At 39.6% G+C, this 9,583-nt stretch overlaps 3 non-coding genes across 3 annotated transcripts; 2 read left to right on the top strand and 1 right to left on the bottom strand.

Annotated features, from left to right (window-relative positions):
* The first annotated feature begins 8,280 nt into the window (after nucleotides 1-8,280).
* On the top strand, nucleotides 8,281-8,352 carry trnam-cau (transfer RNA methionine (anticodon CAU)). The gene has a single exon. It is a non-coding gene; the product is annotated as a tRNA-Met (tRNA).
* A 168-nt stretch (nucleotides 8,353-8,520) lies between these two features.
* On the bottom strand, nucleotides 8,521-8,602 carry trnas-uga (transfer RNA serine (anticodon UGA)). The gene has a single exon. It is a non-coding gene; the product is annotated as a tRNA-Ser (tRNA).
* A 295-nt stretch (nucleotides 8,603-8,897) lies between these two features.
* trnam-cau (transfer RNA methionine (anticodon CAU)) lies at nucleotides 8,898-8,969 on the top strand. The gene has a single exon. It is a non-coding gene; the product is annotated as a tRNA-Met (tRNA).
* The last annotated feature ends 614 nt before the right edge of the window (nucleotides 8,970-9,583 follow it).

Genomic DNA, 9,583 nt, shown 5'->3' with positions numbered 1-9,583 from the left:
AGAGAAGTAGGTAGATAAGGAAATTAGGATGTAGAGAAGGACACAAGAAGTAATCAAAGACGAGAAGGAGGTAGGGAAGGAAATAAGGACATAGAGAAGGAAAGGAGGTGCAATTGAAGGAGGGATGGAGGTGGGTAAGGAAATAAGGATGTAGAGAAGGACAAGAGGGGTCATAAAAGAAGAGAAGGAGGTAGGGAAGGAAATAAGGATGTAGAGAAGGTAAGTAGTGATAATGAAAGAACAGAAGGAGGTAGGGAAGGAAATAAGGAAATAAGGGTGTAGAGAAGAACAAGAGGAGTCATAAAAGAAGAGAAGGAGGTAGGTAGGTAGGTAAGGAAATAAGGATGTAGAGAAGGAAGAGGAAAAGGAAGGGAGTAAGGAAATGAGATAAGAAGGTAGAGAAGGAGATAAGAAGGTACAGACGGAGACAAGGAGGTAGAGAAGGAGATAAGGAAAAAGAGAGGAAAAAAAGAAGTAGAGAAGGAGATAAGGAGAAAGAGAAGGAAGGAAAGAAGTAAGGAAAGGAGATGAGGAGGTCGAGAGTGAAAGAAGGAGTAAAGAAAGGAGATAAGAAAGTAGAGAAGGAGATGAGGAGGGAGAAAGGGAAAGAAGAAATGAGAAAAGGAGATAAGGAGGCAGAGAAGGAGACAAGGAGGTACAGAAGGACACAAGAGTGAACCGAGGACATGAGGAGGCCTGTTGGCAGCGGGAGGAAGGTAAACAGAAGCAGTGAATGATTGAAAAGCAGCTTGTGTCAGAGTTTCCAGGCTCGGCTGAGTATTCTGGTCACGGGGAGTTCTGACGGGCCGACGGCAGGCTCAGATTTACTGAGGCGAGAACGACGGCGATGCACAGCAGCTACTTTACATTCATCTCTGAAGCAGTGATCCGCTTTGGTTCCTCTTCTTCCTCCTCCTCCTCCTTCTCCTCCAGAGATCTACAACAACCGAACATCGGGTCGAAGCTGTCGGGAGGTTTCCACCAACCGTCGCTAATTCTGCAGAGAGGAGTCGACGAACCGTCCCACAGACCGTGAACATAACAGAAAGTGTTGGTGGCAGCGAGTTCAGGGTTTATTAAAAAGTCTGGAAGCTTTTCAACATTAAATCATTTGAACTTTTTTATTGGTTTACTAAAAACACTCTTTCCTGTCAGAAATTAAGAATGCAAAATAAGTGTTTTGGTATATGTTTTTGACTGTGTTCATAATTTACTCTTGCAGCAAAGAAGAAAGTTTGCAGTTTTCACATAAACGATCCAAACCTGCAGCCCACCTGAGCTTCCTGTGCTGCAACACTTCAAACCCATTTGAATTCCTGAGAGTCGTTTATTAACTGCAGCATCTCGACAGGTTTTGTTCGGCTGGAAATCCCAACCAAACCCCATTCAAAAAACGTCCAATTTTAACTCTGGTCAACGCTCAGATGTCTGCTCGTCTTCACACAAAGCAGAAAACAAAAAGAGGCTCGTTTGATTAATCAGGTTTTCGGGGGGATTGAGCTGATGTAACCGTGATGTCACTTCTGTGTAGCTCAGGCTATTATTGGATTGTCTGAACAAATCTATCAAGTTTTTGGTATTTAGAAGTTCGTCAGTCGTGTTTATTTTTGTTATAATGACATCTTTGGTTGTGGATCACATGCAGCTCTGACCAGCGATTATTTAACCTCTGTGCACTTACTGCCTATTTCTGCTATGTTTTTGATTTTTGTGCACACGTGAATGATCCACACAGACACCTGCAGCCCATTTGAGCTTCCTGTGGTGCAACACTTTAAAGCCATCTGAATTCCTGAGAGTGCGCATAATTGTTTATTAACTTCAGCATCTTGATAGTTTTTGTTCGGCTGGAAACGACAAACTCAACCAAATCCCATTCAAAAAAAGTCCAATTTTAACTCTGGTCAACGCTCAGGTGTCTGCTCGTCTTCACACAAAGCAGAAAACAAAAAGAGACTCGTTTGATTAATCAGGTTTTCGGGGGGGGTTGAGCTGATGTAACCGTGATGTCATAGTGATGTCACTTCCGTGTAGCTCAGGCTGCTGTTGAATTGTCTGAACAAGTCTGTCAAGTTTTTGGTATTTAGAAGTTCATCAGTCATTTTTGTTATAATGACATCTTTGGTTGTGGATCACATGTAACCCTGACCAGCGATCATTTAACCTCTGTGCACTTACTGCCTATTTCTGCTATGTTTTTGATTTTTGTGCACAATTGACTTGTTCAATAAAGAGGAAAGTTTTCCTGTAAATGGTCCAGACAGACACCTGCAGTCCATCTGAGCTTTCCATGCTGCAACTCTTTAAATCCATTTGAATTCCTGAGAGAACACAAAGTTGTTTATTAACCGCAGCAGCTCGACAGGAAACAACAAAGAACAAAAACCTCAGCAGAGCCGGAGAAGTTTCCAACCAAAGCCCATTCACAAAAAGTCCAATTTTAACTCCGGTCAACTCTCAGGAGCCTGCTCGTCTCCAAACAAAGCCGGTCGGACAGACAGACAAAAAAACACAGAGGCTCGTTTCACTGATTAGATTTTCGGAGGGAGATTGAGCTGATGTAACCGTGATGTCACAGTGATGTCACTTCTGTACAGCTCGGGCTGGAAATGAACTCAACAACCTCCCGAAAGTGTGAAGCCGGGTGGTGGCGAGATCATGTGTGAAAGGATGAAGGCGCTCTTACCAGCCGAAGCCGCCGAACGACACGCTCCTCTTCCTCCTCAGCATGGTGCCTCGCGCCTCCTCTCCTCCTCTTTGTCTCCCTTTTTTCCTTCTTATTGTGTCTGGATTCTCCTCCTCCTCTCTTTTGTATCTCCCTCTCTCCTCCCTTTCGCTGGCGTTCTACCTCCTCGTCCCTCCACCTATAAATACCCTCATCTCTGCCAGACGCCCTGCCTTCCTCGCTCCCTCCTCATCCTCCCACTGTGTCTCCTCCCGCCGTTAATGTTTCTCTCGTCTCCCACTTCAGTTCACGGCAGCCGGGAGAGAGAGGGAGGGCGAGAGACACAGAGGGACAACAGGAGAGGAGGCATACGTGGTTGTGCTCTCTCTCTTTCCACCGGCTCTGACGAAGCAGAACAGCCGCTGTCAGTCTGAAAACTTATCATACATAATAAATGGAGATAAATGGACGGAAACAGCAGTTTACTGGGTTTTATGTTACGTAACGGCACAGCTTGAAGCTGAAGTCAAGCATTTATTCTTATTTGTTTTCATACAGTCACTGGTTTTTTTGTTGTTTTTTAAAGCTCCACAGATTCAACAATTAGCAGAAAATGTGTGAACATTTCTTGTTTCATTGACTGTACAAACACAAACTATAGAAGGAATCTGTGTTTGCAGCTTCTCCATTGTGAGCAGGATTTTTTTCTCCTTGTTTTTGTCTTAAAGCTATAGACACAAGAGATAAAAAAAGAAAGAAAGATTACTACAACGTCCCCAAAATAGCCATTAAATTCCCCTCCCCCAGGAAACGAGTAGCATTTCCAAAGATCAGAAAATAAAACTAAAATTAAATACATAAAATGGCAGAAACATATTATTCTGATACTGAAAACAGTGAATACATACAAAATATTGATAAAAATTCCAAAGACATAAAAATGTTGGAAAGTGTGAACAAAACGTCCAAAAGTCAGTGTCTGCCGACAAAATAAAAATAAATGGAGATGAATGGATGGAATTCAAAATATTAAAAATTATATAATACGGCAAAGTGTAATATTCAAATTGCAGGAGCTGTTTGGTTTTTTTGTATTATTATTTAAAGGTGAAGTATTTCACATTATGATATTAGAAATGAAGAACTGTGGCACCACAGAGCTACAGTGTTCTTCCCCAAAATAGTAGTGGGTCCAGAAATATTGATAAAATTATTTTTAAAAAAATAAAAAATTAAAACATCAGAAAAAAACATGATTAAATGCCCAAAATCGACTCGTCCATTAGCAGAATTTAAAAAAATAAATTATTCATTTTAATGATGTTTTAAGTACAAACAAAAACATAAAAAAAATAAAAATAATAAAAAAAGTTTTCACATTGATTATTGACTAAAATATCTTGGAGCCCCCGAGAAATCATATGACTGCAAAGGTTGATTATTATTATTAGTAGTATTACTTATTCAATAAAATAAATAAATGCCGAAAATATTACATTATATGCCCCCCAAAAATAGTAAGATAAATTGCATCTATGAATATGTGAATATATCTGTAAATATTAATGAAGTTCGTACCAACAGCTGAACATGTCCAGACTGAACCGTAGCCCCAGAGTTTAAAACTAAAACAGGGTCAGCAGACGTACTTGTGTGGATGTTAACTGCCTCTATCGATTATTTCTATTGTTGATTAACCTGCTGATAGTTTTCTAGATTCATCAATTGGTTGTTTGCAGCATAAAACGTCAGAAAATGGTGAAAAATGTCTTCGTTTGTCCACAACCCAAAGACACTCGGTTTAATGTCGAAGCAAAAGAAAGAAATGAGAAAACATTCACACATAAAAGGCTGCAATCAGAGAATCATCAGTAATAGTTGACAACTAATCAAGTAATTGACTAATCATTGCAGCTCTACACACGTGTTGTGTGTCAGTCCGTATTGGATTAAACTGTCTTCAGGCCAAAATGTTGAAGTATTTGAGACATTTGCATTTATTCAATTAAATTTACTGTCAAAGTAAATATGAAGTAAAGGTTCCTTTCTTTAACAGCTGTTCTCTCTCCATGACACACTTTGGACTTTCTAAAATGTGTACAGCCGCCTGGTAAAATGTAAACTGCATTCAAATTGGTTTGCGGGCTTGAAGGGGGTTAATGTGTTACTGAGGTGGAACATATCTGCGCCAGCGAAAACACAAACAAACTCTGGCAAAATCAGTTTCCACAGCGGTTAGGAGACAAAAGACCAGTTAATGCGGCAGAAATGTAAATGAAAACACAACAGACGGCAGCCTATCAGAGCGCGCGACTGAAGGAAACACAAAGCGGCGCGGCGCTCGATGGCTTCTAATTTCTCAGGTTTAATTCTCTGTGAAAATTCTCAGCAGCTGAATACATTTACATCCAATTACCGCTGAAGGGATAATGGGAAACGGGATTTACAGAGAGTTAAATGAGAGCTGCAATCACTTTACACACAGAAATGAGGCGGACGGAGTCTCCTCTGATTACAAACGGGTCGATCAGTGGAAGGTGCTGCTAGCGCCGCCTACAGGCTGCAGGGTTCATCACAGCCAGAACGTCAAACAACAGACCAAGAGTAGGAAATATTTCTGCAAGTTTTGGTGTATGGCAGAGAAATATCAAAATCAAAGCATGAGGAAATATATAAAAATATTAATAACTTGTCCAAAATATTATTAAAATGTCCCAAAAGTATTAAATATAACTTAAGTGGCTAAACAGTATTAATATCGCTGAAAAATTGATGAAATGTCCCAAAAATGTTCATAAAATATCCCCCCAAAAAACAGTAAAGTGTCAAAGAAAATAGGAACATGACAAAAAATATTGAAAAATGTGCAAATAACATATATAATATAAAACATTAATATGAATAGAATATTATAAAATGTCCAAAAATATAAATAAAATGTTCCAATATATTAACAAAATGTCAGAAAGTATTTAAAAATGCCCATAAACATTAAAATAATGTATATTATTAATATAACTTATAATGTACTATTAAATAAAGTTTAACACACAGACATTTAATGTCTCAAAAATATAAAAATATCAGAAAAATACAGATTTTTTTCAGGAATATTAATAACATAGAAAACAAAATACGAACAAAAATGTCTGAAAATGTTTTTTTTTTTAAATATATTAATAGAATGGCCAAAAAAAGAGAGATCTGAAATAATTACAAATGCCCAAAACATATATATTAAATGTAAAAGTATTAATAAAATGTCCAAAAAAAAAAAGAATATGGTGAAGAACTAATAATAAAAGTTTCAAAAGTGTTATGAATGTCACGAATATCAGTATTACTGAAATTATTAATAAATCATCAAATACTACTAAAAATGTCTAAAAAAAATTAAAATGTCTAATGATTTTAATAATTAAGCACTACAAAGTATTATTGAAATGACTGAAGTATGTATAAATGCCCTAAAAGATTAATAAAATGCCTGAAAATTGTTTTAATATGTCCAGAAATATTAACAAAATGTCCAAAACATATCAACTAAATTCCCAAAACATATAAATTAAATGTCTGCAAAATAGGAATATTATTGAAATCATTAATAAAATGTCTGGAAAATATTAAAGTCTCTGAAAAAAAATAAAATAAAAAGTCCTAACAGTTAATAAAATGACTGAAATCTGAATTACTATGTCCAAAAGGATTTAAAATGCCCCCAAAATATTGAAATGTCCGAAAAATATTATTAAACTGAAGAATATTGGCAGAAAATACAAATAGAATAACTACAAATATGCCCATCTATGCCTAATTCAATTGTTTTTTTGTTGTTTTTTTCTTGGGTTGAACCTCTCGACACCTGTTGGCTGTTTTGTGATGAAATTTGTTGCAGACGTTCGTGTCTTTGTTCCTGCTTCACACAGCCGTGGCCGCCGTCTGTCACCACACAGGGGGCTCGTATCGCGTCTGTTTCGGTGTATTTACATCACTCGGGTTGGGGGGGGGACATAAATCTGTTTGCACACATTCAGTAGAAATCAGGACATTTTGCAGGGAGGTTTAGGGGAGCTTTGGTTCAGGTTTACTTTGGTGTCGTCTGGAAATGAAGGGAGGTGAATGTACTGTCCTCTGAAGTGGTGGAAACGAGGCTGAGTGTGCCGAGGCCACCTGCTCCGTCTGGACTCCAACATCAGAACAAAATGTCCCTGTTCGTCGTCCAGGTCTCTCCCCCTCCGCCTCCTCCTCCGTCTCCCCCGTCCTCCTGGCAGAGGTGAGGCATCACACGGCTCCACATATGCTCTGTTTCAGGGAGCCGCTGTGTGGCTCGATATCATATCGCTACATGCAGCCGGTGTGACTGAGCTTGAGCCCAGACCACGGACTAAACGCCACAATATCTCAGCCTCTGCAGCTTTAATTTTGCTTTAAATTTGTTTCAAGAGGGGTTTGACTTTACTGCCAATACACTAAAACAATATGGAGTCATCCCATCTCGAATCAGGTGATTTTCAAATGTTCAACCGTCTCTGATTTCCCTGAAAAATATCAATGAAATGTCAAATTAATATAAATAAAATGTCTGAAAGTATGTAAGAAGGCCCAAAAATAACAGAATGATTAATATGATTAATGTTATATTATTAAAAGTCAAAATATATTACTAAAACGTCCAAAACATATACATAAAATATCTGGAAGTATATAAAAATGCCTGAAAATAATATCATGTCAGCTGCAGTACCAGCAGTGTGCGATACTGTAACGACACAGCTTCATTCAGTGACATTAGTAACGCACAGCTCAGCATGTTTGAAGGCAAAACACATTCCTTTGGTTGAGAACCCGGATCATTCATAAATAACAGTCAGTAAACGATCTGGTTAAAGGGAGACGCCCTTTCCAGGTGATTTAAATCCGAAACTCTGAACATAACCTGCTCCGGACCAGGCTAGCTCCACAGCATCAGTTACCACGGAGATCTAGCTCCACAGCATCAGTTACCACGGAGATTTAGCCAGGTAAAAAGAGAGACAGATATATTCTTAAGGAGCCATTAACACCTGATTTTCGGTTTCAATTGGGGGTTTGTTGCTCCTCCACCTCGTTATGAAAGCTGTTACTACTCCCCCCTGTCACAAAGGGGTTCGTTAAGGTTTTTTGTGGCTCGGTGTGAATGTGGTTTCATCTTCCTGGGAAGAGTTCTTAGGACTGAATTGTAAACAGGTGAGAGGTGATGCCTCAGACCTCCAAGAAGCGAAACAACACAGTCATTCCTTATGTTGCAGAAGTTTCTGAGAAGCTCAGGAGGATTTTTAATCAACACAACATTCCAGAGCACTTTAAGCCCACCAACACCCTGAGACAGAAGCTGGTCCACCTTCAGGACAAAACACCAAGACACAAACAGAGCAACATGGTGTACGCGGGCCAGCGCAGCAAGGGCTGCCCAGACCTGTACACTGGGGAGACTAAACAACCGCTCAGCACAGAAGAGCCAGCTCCTCAGGACAGGATCCAGCAGTCCACCTGCATCTTAAGGACAAAGGACACTATTTTGAAGACAGTAATGTATAGATTTGGTATTTCTGGTTCACGTTTTGAGCCACTCAAGCAGCAGAGTGGCGCAGCGGAAGCGTGCTGGGCCCATAACCCAGAGGTCGATGGATCGAAACCATCCTCTGCTAAGCCAAAGTTTTCTTTTCACTACAAACTTAACACTGCTGCTCAAAACACTTTGTGACACTATACTGAAATGTTGGTTGATTAAATGAAGCCTGTTCCTTTGCAGCAACCTACAAATCTGCCTTCTTGAAGTTCTTTCTGCTACTGAGGATTGAAGAACAATAACTTAACGCTGCGAGCAGGGTTCGAACCTGCGCGGGGAAACCCCATTGGATTTCAAGTCCAACGCCTTAACCACTCGGCCATCACAGCTTGTTCACATGTTTATCCAGCTTGGACTGACTCCCACTATCGGTGGGAGCATGACCTCCATTCACCTGCAGGTAATATCCAGTAAGACTACAAAATTAACACCTTGGTCTCACAAAACAAAAGACTCCAAGGCGCAGAGCAGCATCAACTGTGGCTGAGTTCATGAATTCAGTCTGACATGGTGACCATACAGCAATCAAAAGAGGAGGGAAACCCCATGAAGGGAGGAAATAAAACCAGAAACACAAGGAAAGGGATGTGCAGATTATAGGTTCAGGTTTTGCAACACTCAAACAGCAGAGTGGCGCAGCAGAAGCGTGCTGGGCCCATAACCCAGAGGTCGATGGATCGAAACCATTCTCTGCTAAGGCAACATTTTCACAATGAACCCAATACCAACAGTTTGTTGTCACATAAAACAAGATGCACCCCAACAAGCTCATCAGAGGTCTGTACCATGAACCAAGTTTGACATAGCCAGGCTTTCTTTGTGTAACTCAGCTCAACAAAAAAGAAAGCTGCAGCCAGAGACAACGTGTATCATGAAGATAGTTGGCAACCTTCTTTATCAACTCAGACTTTCTGCTTCAGATTCGGTGCAGGTTCACATAAAAGGAGGCGTTCAACACGTCACGTGACTCTTCTGCACTAAATGAAACAATCGTGTTAAACTATAATGTTTTACTGATGCAGCTCCTTATTTCTATCTGACAGCTGCACGTTAAAGTTCAACTTTAGATTTAATATATTTAAACCTGATCTTGCATTGAAGTGCATTTAGGTCTGACACTCTCCCATAATGCAGGAAGTCACTTCAATTTTGGCCAAACCAAAGTGAAATGAATGTTATTGATTGAATATTCTCTGTAATAAATACCAGTAGAATAATCCATTTTCTGTGTTTTATCAGCTGCAGCACCAGCAGAGTAAAAGGACTTGGCAGCAAATCAGAGCCAAACATAAAAACATATTTATGTGATT

The sequence above is a fragment of the Stegastes partitus genome, unplaced genomic scaffold (genome assembly GCF_000690725.1).
Source record: "Stegastes partitus isolate 25-593 unplaced genomic scaffold, Stegastes_partitus-1.0.2 Scaffold115, whole genome shotgun sequence".
Classification (NCBI taxonomy): domain Eukaryota; kingdom Metazoa; phylum Chordata; class Actinopteri; family Pomacentridae; genus Stegastes; species Stegastes partitus.
The sequence above is the reverse complement of the archived record's forward strand: the minus strand, read 5'-3'. Positions and strand labels throughout refer to the sequence as shown.